The sequence below is a fragment of the Neophocaena asiaeorientalis genome, unplaced genomic scaffold (genome assembly GCF_003031525.2).
Source record: "Neophocaena asiaeorientalis asiaeorientalis breed wild unplaced genomic scaffold, Neophocaena_asiaeorientalis_V1.1 scaffold483, whole genome shotgun sequence".
NCBI lineage: Eukaryota > Metazoa > Chordata > Mammalia > Artiodactyla > Phocoenidae > Neophocaena > Neophocaena asiaeorientalis.
Window position 1 is genome coordinate 239,965 of NW_020175631.1, and position 18,445 is coordinate 258,409.

The 18,445-nt window shown below is 35.4% G+C and overlaps 1 pseudogene; it reads right to left on the bottom strand.

Moving 5' to 3' along the window:
• Positions 1-18,169, bottom strand: part of LOC112390454 (guanine nucleotide-binding protein G(t) subunit alpha-3-like) — a 45,778-nt pseudogene extending 27,609 nt beyond the window's left edge.
• Between the last annotated feature and the right edge of the window lie 276 nt (positions 18,170-18,445).

Sequence of the window (18,445 nt, forward strand, 5' to 3'; positions counted from 1 at the left end):
CCGGGAGGGGAGGTGTGGATAGTGACCTGTGCTCACACACAGCCTTCTTGGTGGCGGCAGCAGCAGCCATAGCGTCTCCCGTCTGTCTCTGGGGTCCGCCCTTTTAGCCACGGCTCACGCCCGTCTCTGGAGCTCCTTTGAGCAGCGCTCTTAATCTCCTCTACTCGCGCACCAGGAAACAAAGAGGGAAGAAAAAGTCTCTTGCCTCTTTGGCAGGTGCAGACTTTTCCCTGGACTCCTTCTGGGCTAGCCGTGGTGCACTAACCCCCTGCAGGCTGTGTTCACGCCGCACCCCAGTCCTCTCCCTGCGCTCCAACCGAAGCCCGAGCCTCAGCTCCCAGCCCCGCCCGCCCAGGCGGGTGAGCAGACAAGCCTCTCGGGCTGGTGAGTGCAGGTCGGCACCGATCCTCTGTGCGGGAATCTCTCTGCTTTGCCACCCGCACCCATGTTGCTGTGCTCTCCACCGTGGCTCTGAAGCTTCCCCCTCCGCCACCCGCAGTCTCCGCCCGCAAAGGGGCTTCCTAGTGTGTGGAAACATTTACTACTTCACAGTTCCTTCCCACTGGTGCAGGTCCCATCCCTATTCTTTTGTCTCCGTTTTTTCTTCTTTTCTTTTGCCCTACCCAGGTACGTGGGGACTTTCTTGCCTTTTGGGAGGTCTGAGGTCTTCTGCCAGCGTTCAGTAGGTGTTCTGTAGGAGTTGTTCTACGTGTAGATGTATTTCTGGTGTATCTGTGGGGAGGAAGGTGATCTCCGCGTCTTACTCTTCCGCCATCTTCCCTGATGATCCCCAGACCTACTTTAAAACAAAGAGATTAAGTCTCCTGACTTGCATATTAATGCTATAATGTTGCTTTCTTTTTTTAAAAAATTATTTTATTTATTTATTTTTGGCTGTGTTGGGTCTTCACTGCTGCACACGGGCTTTCTCTAGTTGCGGCGAGCAGGGGCTACTCTTCGTTGCGGTGTGCGGGCTTCTCATTGCAGTGGCTTCTCTTGTTGCGGACCACAGGCTCTAGGCATGTGGGCTTCAGTAGTTGTGACACGCGAGCTCAGGAGTTGTGGCTCGCGGGCTCTAGAACGCAGGCTCAGTAGTTGTGGCACACGGGCTTAGTTGCTCCGCGGCATGTGGGATCTTCCTGGACCAGGGCTCGAACCCATGCCCCCTGCACTGGCAGGTGGATTCTTAACCACTGCGCCACCAGGAAAGCCCTGTCGCTTTCTTTTTAGGTATGCACTGGTAATGTCAATATCAAAATGATGTCAAGACATAAATTATTTTAAAATCACTTATTTTAAATTAATATGGAAGAACTGAAGTTTCATAGACATATGGGTTTGTAGTGTCTGCTTGTCATCTGTTGGTGGACTGTTGGCATAAATGATTTTTAGGGCTACCCTTTTTGAAGCAACTTGATTTTATTACACTCACTATTCCTCTTTCTCATTGAGCAACAACAAACTTACCTGTCTCTTCCACATTACAACCCTTCAAATAGGCTAGACAGAGAGTAGAACAATGTAATAAGCAAACTCATGCTTCAGAATTAAATAAAAGTGAGCGTGTACTCATTGCTGACTTTGGGTATCTTGATTAAAATTAATTTCTGAGAGTATCCTCTTTCATAAAATTGGCTTATTAATATCTACCTCTTAGGGTTTGGGTAGATTAACATATAAAGTACCTGGTGCATACTCTAACTTACTGTGAGCTCTCAACATTCTCTATTATTTGAAGCATGCCCCACCTTTTTTCCAAGAGACTTTTCAAGTATATCTTCCACTCCTTTAACCCTTCCTGGTGGAACATGAGTTTTAGATTCCTTACCCTCTGAACCACACTCCATGCAAGAGCCAATGTCCTTTTGAAACACTGTCCTACTGAAAATGGTGCCATAGATACCAGGTGATTTTATTGAGAGCACTGATATTCTGATGTAGTAAGATAGGGGTGCAACATAGGACTGCCTCAATCCTTGTACTTATTTCTAAATAGAACATTTTTCTTAATAGAGACCATGATGAGTTTGCCTCTTTTCTTCTTTTCTTTTTTGTTTGTTGGGGGTTTTTTGTAGCTTTATTACTTTTTTTTTTTTTTTTTACCTATATTGAGCTTGTAGCAGTTAATTTCTTGCTACGTTTTTCACATCACATCTTAGCAAACAGATTCTCCCACATACTACATGTGTATACTGCATGAGTGTAGTTGATTTTGAGCCTCAGTTGAAGATATCTGTTAAATTCCATTTTGCTCATTTGGGCCAAGCATTTCTTCTAGTTGAGATCACTTGGAATATTGACTTTCCTGTCACTATATCCTTCCAAATTCTGAATCTTACTCAAGTGTGAAACGTTGCCTTATCTATCTTTACCCAAATCTGTGATAAGAACATTGAAGAGGAGAAGGTCAAGGGCAGGAAACTGTCAGGCCCATTTGTCATCATAAGTCCTTGTTCACTGTCTGTAGTTAATGATGCTAAATGTTCCCCATTAAATATGACAATTACTGCAGGTTTCTGTACATACTATTTATCCTGTTTAAGGAATTGCCTTCTATTCCTAGTGTGATAAAATTTTTTATCTGGAATGGATAAAAAGTTTATTTAGTGTGTGTGTGTGTGTGTGTGTGTGCGTGCGTGTGTACGTGCGCCCATGTGTGTATCTCCTGTCATTATCATGATCATTCTGCTTTGATAATGTGAATATATTAATCTTCTAATAGTAGTTCAACAAGGCATTCTTGAGATAACACCCTTCCCACCTCTGGCTCTATTTTTTTTTTTTTTAAGTACCTTTTATACATTGTTGGAATCAGTTTGCTAATATTTTGGTTTGGTTTTTGGATCCCTGTTTGTCAAGGAGATTGGCCAAATTTTGTTGTCAAGTTTATCAAATAATGCATTGAGAAGAATTTCCTAAGAAAGTTTATGTGATTTTAAAGTGATATGCTCATGAGATATCTCATAGAATTCATTTGTAAGGAAATGTACATGAATTTACAGATACAGTTGTATATTTTCTTTTGCCAAAAAATGCACTTATTTTCCTCAAATTTTAATTTTAATAATCTTACAAACATATGGGAGTTGGAGAAAATAATACATTAGAAACCTATATTTTATACCTTTTATACCCTTCACCTTACCAAGCATTTTGTCATTTGTCTTGTTTCATATATATATATATTTATATATATATATATAAATTTACACAACACGTGTGTGTGTTTGTATATAGATATTTATATACACATATTTATGCTTTGATTTGCTGAACCTCTTGAAAGCAATCGGGCACTTCACCCATAATACTTCAGAATGCATCCGTAAGAATAGGCCATTTCCCCAGAAAACCAGAATACTATTTTCACGATTGAGATGTATAAATCCAAAATGTTATCTAATATATACTCCATATTCAAATTTATCTGATTGTTCCAAAATATGTTTTTCATGCATTTCATATGTCTTGGGCCCAAGATCCAATCAAGGCTTACACATTTCCTTTGGATATTATGCTATAATATTTAAACTCTTAATTTAGAATATTTCCTTTGTTATATTGTTGGTTTTTGTTTTCATGACATTGGCATTTTTCTAAAGCTTAGGTCAATTTATTATAAAATGTCCAATATTCTATATTTGATGGTTAGATCTAGTGTAAATATTTTAGCATAAATATGATGTAAGCAATATTGTATTTTTTCAGTGAATCACATCAGTAGTCATATGGTGTCAGATATATTTCTATTACTATTAGTATGTCCAAGTACCTATTTCTCTGATACAGTAATGATAAGCATTATGAAACTATAAAATATGTCATCACCCAAACAAGCATATTTCATTTGTGAGAAAGAATGTTGTGGCTATGTAATCTTTTCTTTCTAATGAAATTTTATTTAAATACTTTCAATTTTATACTTGTTCTAAAAATATCTGATAATATTGTATTTAAAACATTATTTACATAAGCCTTCTTAGATTTTGAAGTATTGTAACAGATATGTGATCTTTCTTATCTTCTTAATATACTTCTGAGGCTAAAAAAGGGGGAGAAAACCCTGAAATATAGAATTCTGTGATTTTTTTTCCCACACAGGCCTGCTTTAAATAGAAACATAGATGATAGATAGATAGAAAGATGGATTGATAGAATTTATCTAAGTGTTCCTTAATTGTGGTAGCGGTTATGCACACACATTTTGTATAAATTAATTACTGCTTCAAAAAAATTAATGCTTCAAAAAAAGGCCTTGGTTAATTATACAGTGTGTAAAGGTTGGCCTTTACACACTGTATATCTGGGAAAGGGAGAACACAGGATTGAATATATCAAATTGACTGCTCTCACTTGAGTTTATCCCTCCTGCTTTCCAGACCCATATATTCATCTATTTAATAGATATCTCAACTTGATTGTTCTAGAAACATCACATATTTGAATGTCTCAAATTATTACTCCTTTCATTTCTTGCCTAACCTAAACTTTGTCCTCTCTTCCACATACTGATGAATAAAATGCTCACTATTCCCAATTCTGCTCTTAATCATTCCTCTTATTTAACAATCACAGGCAGTCAAGTCACGAAGTTCTATTGATTTTTGTCTCTTAATGTCCTTCAAATCTCACTTTCAAACTTATAATTTCTGCCTTAATTTACAATTTCATCAAGTGTTTGCAAAGAAGTGACAATTTCCTAAATGGCCTACCTACCTTAACCACCCTCATGAAATCTTTGTCTCATACAAGAGCCAGGATACTCTTTGACAAAGAATCCAAGTATTCTTATTCTCATTTACATTATTAAAACCTATCAAAATCTTGATTGACTTAAAAAGCAAACTCCTGTCATCCACCAGAGGGCAGACAGCAGAAACAAGAAGAACTACAGTCCTGCAGCCTGTGGAACAAAAACCACATTCACAGAAAGATAGACAAGATGAAAAGGCAGAGGGCTATATACCAGATGAAGGAACAAGATAAAACCCCAGAAAACCAACTAAATGGAGATAGGCAATGTTCCAGAAAAAGAATTCAGAATAATGATAGTGAAGATGATCCAGGACCTTGGAAAAAGAATGGAGGCAAAGATTGAGAAGATGCAAGAAATGTTTAAAAAAGATCTAGAAGAATTAAAGAACAAAAATAGATGAACAATACAATAACTGAAATGAAAAATACACTAGAAGGAATCAGTAGTGGTATAACTGAAGCAGAAGAACAGATAAGTGACCTGGAAGAAACAATGGAATTCACTGCTGTGGAACAGAATAAAGAAAAAAGAATGAAAAGAAATGAAAACAGCCTAAGAGACCTCTGGGACAACATTAAATGCAACAACATTCGCAATATAGGGGTCCCAGAATGAGAAGAGAGAGAGAAAGGACCTGAGAAAATATTTGAAGAGACTGTAGTCGAAAACTTCCCTAACATGGGAAAGGAAATAGCCACCCAAGTCCAGGAAGCACAGCGAGTCCCATACAGGATAAACCCAAGGAGAAACACGCCAAGACACATAGTAATCAAATTGGCAAAAATTAAAGACAAAGAAAAATTATTGAAAGCAGCAAGGGAAAAACGACAAATAACACACAAGGGAACTCCCATAAGGTTAACAGCAGATTTCTCAGCAGTAACTCTACAAACCAGGAGTGGCATGATATACTTAAAATGATGAAAGGGAAGAACCTACAGCCAAGATTACTCTACCCAGCAAGGATCTAATTCAGATTTGATGGAGAAATCAAAAGCTTTACAGACAAGCAAAAGCTAAGAGAGTTCAGCACTACCACCAAACCAGCTTTACAACAAAAACTAAAGAAACTTCTCTAAGTGGGAAACACAAGAGAAGAAAAGGACCTACAAAAACAAACTGAAAACAATTAAGAAAATGGTAATAGGAACATACATATCAATAATTACCTTAAATGTGAATGGATTAAATGCTCCAATGAAAAGACAGAGACTTGCTAAATGTATACAAAAACAAGATCCATATATATGCTGTCCACAAGAGACCCACTTCAGACCTAGGGACACATACAGCCTGAAAGTGAGGGGATAGAAAAAGATATTCCATGCAAATGGAATTCAAAAGAAAGCTGGGGTAGCAATACTCAGATAAAATAGACTTTAAAATAAAAAATGTTACAAGAGACAAGGAAGGACACTACATAATGATCAAGGGATCAATCCAAGAAGATGATATAACAATTATAGATATATATGCACTCAACATAGGAGCACCTCAATACATAAGGCAACTGCTAACAGCTATAAAAGAGGAAATCAACAGTAACACAATGATAGTGGGAGACTTTAACACCTCACTAACACCAATAGATCATCCAAACAAGGAAACACAAGCTTTAAAAGATACAGTAGATCAGATAATTTAACTGATATTTATAGGACATTATATCAAAACCAGCAGATTACACTTTCTTCTCCAGTGCGCACAGAACATTCTCCAGGAAGATCACATCTTGTGTCACAAATCAAGCCTTAGTAAATTTAAGAAAATTGAAATCATATCAAGCATCTTTTCTGACCACAACACTATGAGATTAGAAATGAATTACAGGGGAAAAAACGTAAAAAACACAAACACATGGAGGCTAAACAATACATTACTGAATAACCAAGAGATCACTGAAGAAATCAAAGAGGAAATCAAAATATAGCTAGAGGCAAATGACAATGAAAACAGGACGATCCAAAAGCTATGGGATGCAGCAAAAGCAGTTCTAAGAGGGAAGTTTATAGCTATAAAAGCCTACCTCAGGAGCAAGAAAAATTTCAAATAAACAATGTAACATTACACATAAAGGAACTAGAGAAAGAAGAACAAACAAAACCCAAAGTTAGCAGAAGGCAAGAAATCATAAAGATCAGAACAGAAATAAATGAAATAGAAACAAAGCAAACAATAGCAAAGATCAATGAAGCTAAAAGCTAGTTCTTTGAGAAGATAAACAAAATTGATTAAGCATTAGCCAGACTCATCAAGAAAAAGAGGGAGAGGACTCAAATCAATAAAATTAGAATGAAAAAGGAGAAGTTATAACAGACACCATAGAAATACAAAGTATCCTAAGAGACTACTAAAAGCAAATCTATGCCAATAAAATGGATAACCTGGAAGAAATGGACAAATTCTTAGAAAGGTATAACCTTCTAAGACTGAACCAGGAAGAAATAGAAAATATGAACAGACCAATCACAAGTAATGAAATTGAAACTGTGATTAAAAATCTTCCAACAAACAAAAGTCCAGGACCAGATGGCTTCACAGGTGAATTCTATCAAACATTTAGAGAAGAGCTAACACCCATCCTTCTCAAACTCTTCCAAAAAATTGCAGAGGAAGGAACACTCCCAAACTCATTCTATGAGGCCACCATCACCCTGATACCAAAACCAGACAAAGATACTACAAAAAAAGAAAATTACGGACCAGTATCACTGATGAATATAGATGCAAAAATCCTCAACAAAATACTAGCAAACAGAATCCAACAACACATTAAAATGATCATACATCATGATCAAGTGGGATTTATCCCAGGGATGCAAGGATTCTTCAATATACACAAATCAATCAATGTGATACACCATATTAACAAATTGAAGAATAAAAACCATATGATCATCTCAATAGATGCAGAAAAAGCTTTTGACAAAATTCAACACCCATTTATGATAAAAACTCTCTAGAAAGTGGGCATAGAGGGAACCTACCTCAACATAATAAAGGCCATATATGACAAACCCACAGCAAACATCATTCTCCATGGTGAAAACTGAAAGCATTTGCTCTAAGATGAGGAACAAGACAAGGATGACAACTCTCACCACTATTATTCAACATAGTTTTGGAAGTCCTAGCCATGGCAATCAGAGAAGAAAAAGAAATAAAAGGAATCCAAATTGGAAAAGAAGAAGTAAAACTGTCACTGTTTGCAGATGACATGATACTATACATACAGAATCCTAAAGTGGCCACCAGAAAACTACTAGAGCTAATCAATGAATTTGGTAAAGTTGCAGGATACAAAATTAATGCACAGAAATCTCTTGCATTCCTATACACTAATGATGAAAAATCTGAAAGAGAAATTAAGGAAACACTCCCATTTACCACTGCAACAAAAAGAATAAAATGCCTAGGAATAAACCTACCTAGGGAGACAAAAGGCCTGTATGCAGAAAACTATAAGATACTGATGAAAGAATTCAAAGAAGATACCAACAGATGGAGAGATATACCATGTTCTTGGATTTGAAGAATCAATATTGTGAAAATGACTATACTACCCAAAGCAATCTACAGATTCAATGCAATCCCTGTCAAATTACCAATGGCATTTTTTACAGAACTAGAACAAAAAAATCTTAAAATTTGTATGAAGACACAAAAAACCCCGAATAACCAAAGCAGTCTTGCAGGGAAAAAATGGAGCTGTTGGAATCAGACTCCCTGACTACAGATTATACTATAAAGCTACAGTAATCAAGATAATATGGTACTGGCACAAAAACAGAAATACAGAGCAATGGAACAGGATAGAAATCCCAGAGATAAACCCACACACCTATGGTCAACTAACCTATGACAAAGGAGGCAAGGATATACAGTGGAGAAAGACAGTCTCTTCAATAAGTGTTGCTGGGAAAACTGGACAGCTACATGTAAAAGAATTAAATTAAAACACCCCCTAACACCATACACAGAAATAAATTCAAAATGGATTAGAGACCTAAATATAAGACCAGGAACTGTAAAACTCTTAGAGGAAAACATGGGAAGAACACTCTTTGATAGCAAGGTATTTTTTGATCCACCTCCTAGAGTAATGGAAATAAAAATAAACAAATGGGAGCTAATGAAACTTAAAAGCTTTTGCACAGCAAAGGAAACCACAAACAAGATGAAAAGGCAACCTTCAGAATGGGGGAAAATATTTGCAAATCAATCATCGGACAAAGGATTAATCTCCAAAATATACAAACAGCTCAGGCAGCTCAATATTAAAAAAACAAACAACCCAATCCAATAATGGGCAGAGGACCAAAATAGATATTTCTCCAAAGAAGACATACAAATGGCCAAGAAGCACATGAAAAGCTGCTCAACATCACTAATTATTAGAGAAATGCAAATCAAAACTACAATGAGGTATCACCTCACACCAGTCAGAATGGGCATCATCAGAAAATCTACAACAAATGCTGGAGAGGGTGTGGAGAAAACGGAAACCTCTTGCACTACTGGTGGGAATGTAAACTGATACAGCCACTATGGAGAACAGTATGGAGGTTCCTTAAAAAACTAATAATAGAATTACCATATGATCCAGCAATCCCACTACTGGGCATATACCCTGAGAAAACCATAATTCAAAAAGACACATGCACCCTCATGTTCATTGCAGCACTATTTACAGTAGCAGGTCATGGAAGCAACCTAAATGCCCATTGACACATGAATGGATAAAGAAGATGTGGTATATATATACAATGAAATATTACTCAGCCATAAAAAGTAACTAACTTGAGTCATTTGTGGAGACGTGGATGCACCTAGAGACTGTCATACAGAGTGGAGTAAGTCAAAAAGCAACAAACAAATATCATATATTAATGCATATATGTGGAACCTGGAAAATGGTACATATGAACTGGTTTGCAGAGCAGGAATTGAGACACAGATGTAGAAAACAAGCATATGGACACCAAGGGAGGAAAGAGGCGGGGGTTAGAGGCGGTGGTGTGATGAACTGGGAGTTTGGTATTGACATGTATACACTGATGTGTATAAAATGGATGACTAATAAGAAAAAATAAATTAAAAATAAATATTAAAAAAAAAAAAAAGAAAAGAGGGCTTCCGTGGTGGCGCAGTGGTTGAGAGTCCACCTGCCGATGCAGGGGACATGGGTTTGTGCCCCGGTCTGGGAAGATCCCACATGCCGCAGAGTGGCTGGGCCTGTGAGCCATGGCTGCTGAGCCTGTGTGTCCGGAGCCTGTGCTCTGCAATGGGAGAGGCCACAACAGTGAGAGACCTGCGTACTGCAAAAAAAAAAAAAAAGGAAATTGAATACAAGAAGAAAGAAAAGAAGTGTAGATTTCCAGTTTCAATGATCTAATATTATCCTTAGCTCTGGTTATATGGGAACATATATATGAATTAAAAAAAAAGACAACTCAAAAAAAGCCCAAACTCCTTATGAGATGGCTCTTTTTCAGCTCTATTTTCAAATACCAAATGTATGTCTATGGTTTAGTCACCATGACCAACATACAGAGATATTTTAGGTTCTGACTCTATCATTCTTCCACGCATTATGCATGCATGCTTTCCCGTGCTAAGCTGTTGGAATTCAAGAAGAGCAAAAGCATACATGCTTTCTGTTTTCATCGAACTTAGAATGCAGAGAGTAATTTAAAACTGACAAAGATAAAAAGAAAAGGGTGGAAAGAGTGTGGAGAAAAGGGAACCCTCTTGCACTGTTGGTGTGAATGTAAATTGATACAGCCACTATGGAGAACAGTATGGAGGTTCCTTTAAAAACTAAAAATAGGACTACTATATGACCCAGCATTCCCACTACTGGGCATATACCCTGAGAAAACCATAGTTCAAAAAGAGTCATATACCAAAATGTTCATTGCAGCTCTGTTTACAATAGCCCGGAGACGGAAACAACCTAAGTGTCAATCATCGGATGAATGGATAAAGAAGATGTGGCACATATATACAATGGGATATTACTCAGCCATAAAAAGAAACAAAATTGAGTTATTTGCAGTGAAGTGAATGGACCTAGGGACTGTCATACAGAGTGAAGTAAGTCAGAAAGAGAAAAACAAATACTGTATGCTAACGCACATGTATATGGAATCTAAAAAAAAAAAATGGTTCTTAAGAACCTATGGGAAGGACAGGAATAAAGACACAGACATAGAGAATGGACTTAAGGACACGGGGAGGGGGAAGGGTAAGCTGGGACGAAGTGAGAGAGTGGCATGGACATATATACACTACCAAATATAAAATAGGTAGCTAATGGAAAGCAGCCGCATTGCACAGGGAGATCAGCTCAGTGCTTTGTGTTCACCTAGAGGGTTGGGATAGGGAGGGTGGGAGGAAGATGCAAGAGGGAGGAGAAATGGGGATAAACGTATATGTATAGCTGATTCACTTTGTTATAAAGCAGAAACTAACACACCATTGTAAAGCAATTATACTCCAATAAAGATGTTTATAAAAAGAAAGGAAAGGCTCTGTTCTCCTGTAAACTCATTTGTCATCTTATAAATTGAATTACCTTAATTAGTTCTCATTTTCTTCTCTATATAATGAAAATACTATTTCATAGGGGTTCCTCGTAGATTGAAAACAATAACAGAAGTAGTGGAGAAAAGAGAAATGTGAGACCCATTCTATCAGAGAAGAGCTAAAACTAAACTTTGTAACAGGCTTTGGACAATGGATAGAGAATGATTACAAAGAAAGGAGCTAAAGAAGATTGAAATATCATGTTGATCTAATGGGAAAGAATATAATGAGGGATCTCATTAAAAAAATTAAGTTTGAAGATGATTGGAAACAAGATAAACTTGGAAAATAATTTTGAGGTCTCCCAAAGTACAATCAGTTTATTGATAAATAACAGAAATTTGCAAATATGGATCAAGAAATTGGAAAAATTGTAATCATTCTTGTAGAAGTGATAGTTAAGTCCTGATATGAGGTCCCTGAGAGAGTACAGATTGAAAAACACAAAGGCCCAAGGACAAATTTTGGTGAGTGAAACCACTCACAAATGGAGAGAAAAGAAGCAAGCTTCAGTGAAGTAGGGAGTAAAGGGATATAAAAAATGAGAAGGTATTTCAGTGTTACAGGAGTTAGAAAAGAAGAGAGATTCAGTTATTGAGGTCTCAGTTTTGTGAATTCGCAGGTTATCAGGAATCTGTGAGAGATCATATTTTAGTAGAGAAAAGGATGTACAAGTTACTTTGCAGTTAACTGAAGGGAATGTAGAGGGTATAGAAATAGAAGCAGTGACCATAGACTATTTCTATAAGCATTTCAATATAATAACATTTTAAAAGATAACTCTGTAAGGTGAATTCAAAGGGAGTCAAAGAAAAGAGTAAAAGCTTTTTAGGCAAATGGAGAGAAATATTATATGCCAAGGGGAAGGAGCTAGCAGAGAAGAATTTTGAAAATGGCAAAGAGATAAAATAATTCATAAAGCAAAATTCTTAATACAGAAGGGGATAGAATTTACAGCACAAAGGCTGAAGTTAGCCTTAAATTAAAAATGGAATACCACCAATTCCTTAAAACTAGTTGAAGCAGAAAAGAATAAATGAAAGTTAATGAGTTTGGAGATGATGAGTGATGACTGTCTTACACAGGGGTGGTCATCTAGGGTGAGGTGGGAAGAGAGGAAGTTCTAGAAGAAAATGATGTTGGAAATGTAGAAAGAGCTGCCTTTTGGAATATTTTAGTAGAAAAGTAGGAATAAGTAAAACAATTATTAGGCCAGCTAAAGTTAAAAACAGGAGGTTGTCAGCCAGGAAACTGACAATGGTAAATCGTTTTATTCTAAAATATCTGCGAATGAAGGAAATTAGGAGTTTACATTGGAACCAGGATGAGCACTGAGGGCTGAAAAGATGTTAAATAACATCACTTTGGAGGAAATCGGTTGGGGACAGTGTATTAAAACAATAATAAATGGAGAACATTGAGGAATTATCCAGGTTTGGGGTTGTGAATGCCAGTTAAGGTAGAAAAGTAAGGGGACAGAATACTTCAGAGTTTTAGGAGGCGCACAGGTATAATGGCTGACTTTGAAGGAAAATATATGAAATTAAAGAACAAATTCAGTAACTGTGAACAAGTATGAGATAGTCAAGAATCACATCCTGGTCAGAGAGTGGAATTTCCAGATACCTTAAAAGAGGAACAATTCTAAGTAGCAAATTTGTTCTATTTGAATATAAAATATTGAGGCAGGAATTAAACCCTCGAGTTCTACTTTATTAACATCAGAATCTAGTAAAGAGAATGGAGATTTTCATATCTTGATTAATTTCACCCTCAGTTTCTCCTTGAATTCTGCTTCCTTAGGTGCAAATTCTACATTGATTTATTTGGAGGAAACTTAAATAAGGAGATGGATTCTGAAGTTGAATCTAAATCTTAACTGGAAGTATATTTTATTTTATGTAAAATATATCATGGAGCCTTTACACCATCAAATGTTTCACTACCCTCTTTCCTTTCTAACACAATGGAGGGGTAAACGATTTTTGTTAACTGCTCATGTTGCTTATATGAATGTTTTTAAAGGTACAGTATTGCTCTTGAGTCAATAATTCAGGTTTGAATAAAACAAATGAATATGAAAATGCTCTGTGATATAACTAGAGAGGTTCTGTTAAATTATAGTTAACGAGAGCTATTCTTAGCAAGACAGGATGTTTAATCTCATTAACAAATACCATCATTTGGCTAAATATGAAGTGCCTTAATGAATGGTTTGCATCTTTTATGTGAGAGACTTATGAGCCTATGGTTAACGTGTCCTGATTATTTGAGATAAATTAATCTAAAACAAACAACCAAATATATGCAAAACATTTGTCTAAGTGCTTTTTTCCTATTAGAAAAAAGAGACACTGTAGAAAGCTATTTGATGCTGCCAGCTGCCATTCTTTATAAATAAATACAACTGCAAATATTTGGCTTTTCCTCTGGAACTTTCAAATTGTTATGGTGCAAATAGTTCATTGCTTTGAGATGATTTGAAATTCTCCAAGTAGACCTTTTCTTCCTGTTTTCTCTCCGTTTACTCTAAAGCAATTTTAAACATTTGTATTAAAAATATTTGTGCACCCACAAGATTGATATCTTTAGAAACAAAATAAAATATTGTAAAATATTTTGAAACAAAAATGTATTGATATTACAGAAAGGAAAGAATGACTTTAATTTTAAAAAATGGAAACCTTATTCAGAAATAAGTTCTACATGTTGTTCGCAAGGTTCTTATCACTAGTGATGAGAAAGGATTTTTTTTCTTTCTAATTCTGCTAATTCTTCTTTGCAAGTGTAACATAATTATTCCAGGGGATCTGTGTATGTGATCACATCCACAGACAGGCATTGACTCTATTGGTGTAATAGAAATTCAAAACAGAACATCTTACACTTGTTGAATTTATACTCTAGCCAGTGACTCAGGAACACCTCCAGTTTTCTGCATCCACTCCCACTCATATATAGAAATACTTCTTAAAAATAAAGACCTATTTAAACAAATACAATATAAATAACAACTTTGATATGAATCTTATGTCCTCTTTCCTCCTGATGTACATAAGAGGAAGAAAACCTGTATACATTTACAGACATTCAATTTATTTCAGATCTAGGAATCTGTTATACAGTAAGAGTAAACCACGTTTGTCTGGATTTTTACAATTCACCAAATGCTTTGACACCATCATTTCTCTGAGGTTATGTGTCTAGCTGAGGTCATTCAGAGAAGTGAAAAAAGCGTAACACTTGGTGAAAATATTAACAAATCAATTTTACCTCAAATGGCTTAAAAACACATTCTACTCTACGAGAATTGTAAATTGTATTCTCTCCACTCTGCTAGGTGGATAAACCTATTTAGCTAATTCTGCTTTGCAAGTTTTATTTTATCAATTATTTTCTAACAGGCTTTTACATAGTGTCAGAATTATAATTCTCCTACTGTCATACTAAAACAATGGAACATCTTCTAAAACATCCACTTGTTGAATAAGTGGGCCAATTTGGAAATTTTGATGTTGATTATTAAGTAAATAGAAACATGTTTAAAGTAGATTGAGAAATTTTAGGCTCCATCCAGATTCATGTTTCTAAGAGCCAGATGAGTAGAATAATATTTTAAAATGATAAAACTCAGCTGGCACCATTAAAAAAATGATAGTGTGATGCTTACAAGATAGCACATAAAAAAATAAAAAATAAATGGTTTTAGAACTAAAGGAATAGAACAGCAGTGATGAACAGTCCATGACAATGTTGGGAATCACTGGCTAAAAGCTCATTACAATATCATAACTAAAAATTGTAGAGTGAATGAGGCAAGGTTTCAGATATGAAGAAAGAACGAAACTATTTTTTTCTCTATACTTAACAGCTTTGAATCTAACTAGCTCATGTGATAGAAATTTGTAAAAGTAAAAAAAAAAAGTAATGTAAATAAATTTGAACTGAAATTTGAAATAATAAATATAAGGAACGGGGACAGGAAAAACACAAACATGATCCATGTTGATTTCACAATCAAATGACATATATTTCTTTTGAATAGAATACAAGTTTAATCAAACATTTGTAAATTAAGATTTAAAAAAAAATAACGTAGGAAGTTTACAAAAGAGAACAGCTTATTCATTAACATTTGTTTTTCTTATTAAAATGCACTCTTCCTGGGGCACCTTTACAGGCTAATTTTTTTTTTTTAAAGTATGTGACATTATTGTCTTGATAGCAGTTATCAAATGAGCCAGGAATGTATGTCATCTCCAGTGTTTCCTAGAAGCCTGCTTCTAGGAACAGATTTTGCATCTCTTCTATAATTTTACTGAATGTCTGAAAGGTACAATAAAAGGGAATCTGTCTGCAAAGTGATCCTTTAGTTGTAAAGTGCACTTTGATATAAATAGCTCTTCAGATTAAGTGAAACCTTGTATTCAGTAATACCAAATGGTACATCTACTTTACAGCACATGTTAAATTTGGAAAGTTGTGTTAAAGCACCTAGAAATTTGTTGGATAACAAGAGGATCAACGTAAAGAATGAATTCTGTTGAAAATGTTTTTCCGATTTTTAATTTTTATAAAAATAGAGCTAGACTCAGGGACTGATTACTACCAACGCTTACCTGGTTAGTCCCACATGACGTCCGCTCACTGATAAACTTAAAAACAGTTGTTCAGACCAGACTGATGAGTGAGAATCATTGTCTCAATGATGGGAGAAATTAGAGAGATTTCATTAGTGAGGGGATTTGAGGGTGGGAAGGTTTTGTTTAGTTCCACTGAATGCTTTTATGATATCTTAATGACGCCAAATTGAATATAAAGATTATAGGTTAGAGAATTTGCTTTCAATTCAAAACATGAGAATTGAAGCAGAGTTGTTACAAACCTTTATTGTTTTGAACTTTGACAACTTAATCATTAGATATCGAACTCATATAGAGTCCAGAAGGAAAAATTTAGTCAAGTGTTTGGACATTGAAATGTGAAAAGCTAAAGAGAATTTGATTCATTTTCTGAAAATAAGATGTGACAGAAAAGTTCGGTGACATATTGTTGGAACCAGACGAATCCAAGCTTATTGTATAGTAACATTGGAAACGAATTTGTGCAATTGTCATTGTTTTAGGAAAGTTAAAGATGTAATAATACCACTAAGATTCTTTGATATCTCTTTTTTTAAATTTTATTTATTTAATTTATTTTTGGCTGTGTCGGGTCTTCATTGCTGCGTGCGGGCTCTCTCTAGCTGCGGCGAGCCGGGGGCTACTCTTACATTTCTTATAAAATGTTACCCTTTCCTCTTTATCTAGCCCACCACTTTAATCTAAAAATAATTGGTATATTGAAAATGTCTATTCTTTTGAAATTTTCTTCAAACATAGGGATTCTTAATGTATTGTATCATTATTCCTGTGCCATTGTTCTTAGTACAAGAAGGACACAGAATGCATTTGCAGGAATGCTTGGTTTTCCCTCTCATCTTTTGTTTTCTCTATGTCCACTTATTACTTTGACTCTTGATCAAAGCCTCGGGGAATACTCTGGAGTGTTAGGGAAGGTCTGTTTTCTGGTTTCGTAAGGGCTGACCCCTACATCTTTCCAAATTATCACCCTCTCTTGGTGGTTACTTGCAAGTGCTGTGGGCAAGTGTGAGGCCTCAGGACTTGGGCATAAAGGGAGAAAACGTTTCCTTTCCTTGGAGGAGCAAGTGCTGGGAATGCTATAGTTCGTTTCTGAGATACTCTTGCTACTGGGAGCAAATTAGATACAGTAAAGGGACACACACACATACACACAAATGAGAGCATTTTGTTGTGTGAAAGATTCACAATTCTGAAATAAAATGTAGTCCTTTTGTGTATAACTAAGAGTAGGAGAAACATACAGCTATGATTAAATTAAAGCTGTTTTGTATTCTTTTCATAGGTCTTTATGTTATTTCAAAAATACATTTATCTTCTAGTGACTATAACATGTTAAAAATTTTTAGAAAAATGTGTGGCATCTAGATTATTTTCAATTCATTAAACATTTATTAAGTTTATAGTTGTGGTAAAATATTGTGCTGAATTTTGAGGGAATAAAAGATAGAAGAGATGTAACTTCTGACCTGAATGAATATTTAAATATCCTAAAAGGATTTAAATGGAGTATTTTTCAATCATACAGACAATATTACAGGCAGTATTCAGAAGCCTAAATAATATTATTAGTATAATTTAAAGTACTTTATCATTACTCTCCAAATAACTTGAGACTAATTGGTTTTAACAGTACAAGTAATTAAATAACATACTAGTGTTGATATCAAACAGCTCAACATATTTTCAAACAAAATGACATAAATCTTTATAACTTGTAATTAAAGGGTTGTTTTCCATATAAAAAGTTGGTATTCACGAAATGACTAGGGTACAATAAAATAATAAATGTGCATGAGATTTTTAAAAACATAATAAAAGATTATTGACATAGAGAAATTGAACCATCTAGTAAATATTTGTCTCTGTGCTTAACAAAAGACATGTAATAAAATGCTAAACAAACAAGTAAATATTTATAGAGCACACAAAGTCAAGTTCCAAACACATTTTGATAATAAATCTCCCGTATGGTAATACCCTTGAAATTAAAGTTTGAGAAAAGTAAATAAATCACAATTGAAAAAAATCAGGGTTTTAAAGGCAAAAGAAAAAAAAAGCTATTACCTAATAAGAGCAACTTTACAGTTCTTGCATCTCGCTCAGCATCTTCCTGAAGCTTTTTCTCCAGTTCTTTTGATCTTTTGCCTGACTCCTTGCTCTCTGAACTAATTCCACTTCCCATCTTGTAGTGTTTGATACTTGTCAGTTTATTTGCTCAAACTTTTTGAAATGTAGAGCACAGCTCTGGTTTGGACATAGGATGTAAAAGCAATGCTCTGCTGAAATACCTAATAGCCCATTCCCTCATTTTCTAAGACTCTGCTTTGACTAAGGAGATGCTTTCGAGCTGTCACCTGATCAAAGGGTAAAAACCATACAACGCTCTGGCAGCTAAAGAGAAAATTATTTATGCTTTCAGATTAAATGGTTACTTCTGACACATCTTCAAACCTACTCT